Source organism: Passer montanus, unplaced genomic scaffold (assembly GCF_014805655.1).
Source record: "Passer montanus isolate IOZ18808 unplaced genomic scaffold, ASM1480565v1 scaffold8, whole genome shotgun sequence".
In the NCBI taxonomy this organism is placed as follows: domain Eukaryota; kingdom Metazoa; phylum Chordata; class Aves; order Passeriformes; family Passeridae; genus Passer; species Passer montanus.
In genome coordinates this window covers 2907882-2911540 of record NW_024373256.1, presented here as the reverse complement: position 1 = coordinate 2911540, position 3659 = coordinate 2907882, and the positions used below count along the sequence as shown (strand labels likewise).

At 53.2% G+C, this 3659-nt stretch overlaps 1 long non-coding RNA gene across 1 annotated transcript; it reads left to right on the top strand.

Moving 5' to 3' along the window:
- The first annotated feature begins 468 nt into the window (after positions 1-468).
- Positions 469-3285, top strand: LOC120513339. The gene is made up of 4 exons (XR_005630248.1): positions 469-1066; positions 1153-1301; positions 1430-1721; positions 2203-3285. It is a non-coding gene; the product is annotated as an uncharacterized LOC120513339 (long non-coding RNA).
- The last annotated feature ends 374 nt before the right edge of the window (positions 3286-3659 follow it).

Sequence of the window (3659 nt, the reverse complement as noted above, 5' to 3'; positions counted from 1 at the left end):
GAAATCAAAGGGCTGTGGGCTCAGGGTGAAACACTCCCATAGCCATGAGTCAATCGGTAGCGTTGCTGTGGACAGGAAGCTGGTGAGTCATGGATCACAGCCAGGCTGGAGGTGACCACCCAGAGCATCCCTGTTATTTACAGCCACCACACTGATATGGGCAGAGAGACCCCAGCAGCTGCCCCAGGCAGGCAAGCACAGTGCATTGCCAGCACGTCACCTCCTGGGCACCCACTGCCCTCGTCTCCTGGGTCCCCAGCCTGGATTGCCAACCCAGAGCTGGGTTCTGGTGTGCTGGATGTGCCCCCTTCACCCAGCTAACACTCTCCATCCAACAGCCCGTCTCTGCTAAAGCCATTATTGCCAGCTGCCTAAATACAGAACTTCCCAAGCCTCTCCCTCCATGGGTTTTTTTCCACTTTTGGAAAGAAGCATATGGAAGAACAAACAGAGTTTGCAGAGGGATTTCTTACATAATTTATCTGTCAAGTGGCACCACGGAGATGCAAGAACTCTTGGATGAAGCCTTTCTTCCATCTTGAAGGTTTGGCTCTGCTGGCTTTGCCAGCCGGACCCCACCTGGATTGCTCAGGACTTTCCTCCCATCTCCACAGCCAGCCTTCATCCTCAGACTCATCCTCCATCCCCATCTGCACCCTCCTTTGAGACATTTGGGCTGTGCCTCACCAGCGGGGACGGAGCAGCTGCGAGCACAGCATGCAGAGCTGGGGGCCAGCAGCAGAGCTTGCCAAGAGATCCGAGGAAGGGCTGCTTGTGAGGAGCTGCCCTTTGCTTCGTGCCTCCCTTCCGACTGCGTGGTGCTCTCAGCCAAATACCATTAAAGGTTTATCCATACGCTGATCAAATTATTTGCCTCCAAAGCTGGAGCGAGGTCGGTCTCCAAGGGGAGAGGTGGTGGATGTGGCACCATCTTCCCAAACAACACAAGATGTGCGGGCACTCCGAGAGATTGGCCAGGACACTCTGGGAAGAAGTGGCGATGCCTTCAAAGTGGAGAATGGGTTGATAAGGGGGGAGTGGGGAGAGACATTTTAGCTCCTACTGGGTAATTATCACCCGTGGAAAGCTGAGGAATTAGCTGGTGGGAGGGAAATTACAACCTATCATAAAACCAATCTCTCCCAAATCCAGTCTCTTCAGTGCTCAGGAGTGTTTGGTCTGGTTCCAAGGCTCGGCTTCTGGAGGAGTTTGAGAGGTCCCTCGACAGAGCTCCAGCCCTCTGCAAAGCAGCCACCACATCCCTTTTGTTCGGAGGAGCAGGAAAACGGGGAAGGCGTCAGGTGAGGGGCTGGAGGAAAACAAACGGCTTCATTCAGGAGAACCAGTCCTGGTGAGACGAGAAGGGACTTAATTACAGTAAGTCCCTTTACAGCAAAACTGCCAGGTGCTAAAAGACTTTTTAATTTAGCAGAGAAAGGCAGATCAACGCCAAGCATCTGGAAGCCAAAGACAGAGAAAATCCAATTAAAAATCAGGCAATGCTGCGAGTAGAACAAGCTATGAAGTGATGGATTATTCATTCCACGATGTCTTCAATTCAAGAGAGGGGCAGAATAATCGATCCTCCCAGCACTTCCACACTGTTTATTGATGATGAGCACTCCAGCCCAACTTTTGGGAGCGTGCACATTCCAGGCCCTGACTTTGGCAAACTGCAAAGTTCCCATGGATGATGGAGGACAATCCACCAGCCCTACTAGGTAAGTTGTTTTATGCTTGGAGGCATTAATAACCCAGAACTAGCAGCCAACTCCATGGAAACCAACTGGTAGTCAGTGACAAGTTCTCCTGTTGCTATAGGAACAGGGCCCAAACAAATAAAAATTACCTATAATTTCTCCTCCCCAAAGTTCTCCCACATTACATTTCCATAGCAACTAATTAGCTCATTATTGATCAGAACCAAACCAGTGGAGGTGTGAACCAAGCCAGTGGACCAGTGGAAGTGCCTGGCTGCCATGGCCAGCTCCCTCCTCTCTCGTGGTGAGCTGGCAGGAGCCTTTAAGATGGTTTATGCTGAGTTTGAGAGGAAAGCCTTGAACACGAGGAGCTGGGGACCTCAGGGCTGGATTCCTTCATGCCTTCCCCAGGATACCTCTGATACAAATATCACTTGCTCCCTTCTATTTCTAGCTGTCACCTTACACCTCAGGGTTTTTTTATCTTGTTGTTCCTTTCCAGTCTCCCCCCGTCTCCTCCAGGCCCAGAGCTGCTCTCTTGGACACCTGCTTGTCTTGGCAATGTTCTCTCATCCTTCTGGCCAGGATATTTGAGTCTCTTGGCTTGCTGCTAGCTCTCCTGGACCAAGCCAGCACACTGCAGGGTCCTTGCAGGAGTCTCTCTTTCCTCATGAACACCCACAGCTACAGCCCTGCATCCTCCTCTGGCACTTCACTGCCTTAGATCTCCTCTGCCTCCACCCCTGGAAGTGTCCAAAGACAGACTGGATGCAGTTGGGAGCAATGTGGTCTAGTGGGATTTGTCCCAGGGCTGGAACTGAATGATCTGGAAGGTCCCTTCCAGCCCAAACCACTCTGGGATTCTCTGATCCAGGGAGATTGGGTGCATTAAACCACAGGGCTGTAAACCAGGTAAATTAGTCACAGCCACCTGCTCGATGGGAAAAGCTGCTGTGACACCCAAACCAAGGGAGGCAGAGCTGTGCAAGGTCAAGGAGAGTTCAGTTCAGTTCAGTCCACCAAGCCTCTGTCCAGGGAACCTGCAAACTCAGTGCAAGGTGATCTCCTGCAGTGGCAGCCCCACACCACGGTGCTGCAGGGGCTGGGTTGTGCTCTGGACCCTCATCTTCTCCTCCCCGTGTGCCCTGGGCCAGCAGCACTGGCACGGGGATGGGGCACACGTGTCCCTCCAGCATCTCAGGGGAAAGGTGAGGTCAGGGTGCAGGATATTGTTTTCATCTCAATCTGGGGGGAAATTCCTGCGTCTCAGCATACCCAAGGCCTTCCCTGCCATGCCCAAGCCCCTGGAAAGGACCAAGGGATGGAGGAGGGGCTGCTGCTTGCTCTGCCCCTCCTGTTTTGGTACCCCCAAAATCACACACACAACAAGCACCCCCGGAAGCACTTGCTGACAGAAAGGCATCTGGAGCAGGGGGCAGCACGGCTCTGCAAGGAATATTCCCCATCCCAGGGGCTGCACTTCCAGCTGAATTCATGTAAATCACCCATGAATCTCTGTAATTAATTGCTGCCACCTCACACATGGCAGATGTGCAGAGAGCTGAGCACATCCCTGCACAGACCCCAGGCAGGGCAGGGTGAGGCCTCAGCCACCACACACGTGTGTGAGCAGTGGCAGATGTGCAGAGCTGAGCACATCCCTGCACAGACCCCAGGCAGGGCAGGGTGAGGCCAGGCTGGGTACCAGGAGTGCTGGGGGATGCTGGATTTGCTCCAACCTTCGGCAAGGTGGAAGGTTTTGCCAAGGAAATTGCCTTTTTTTAACCAAAACCAACACAACCTGCGGGGTACACCCCCCACTGGGACATTCAGTTAATTCTCCTGTCCCCAAAATGTGACTGTCCCCAGAGTGGACAGAGCCTGGCTGCTGTGTCACTTCCCTGGTGTCTCATGAGGACCAAGTGGCACCACACAAGCCCCTGTCTCTCCTCCCTCCTC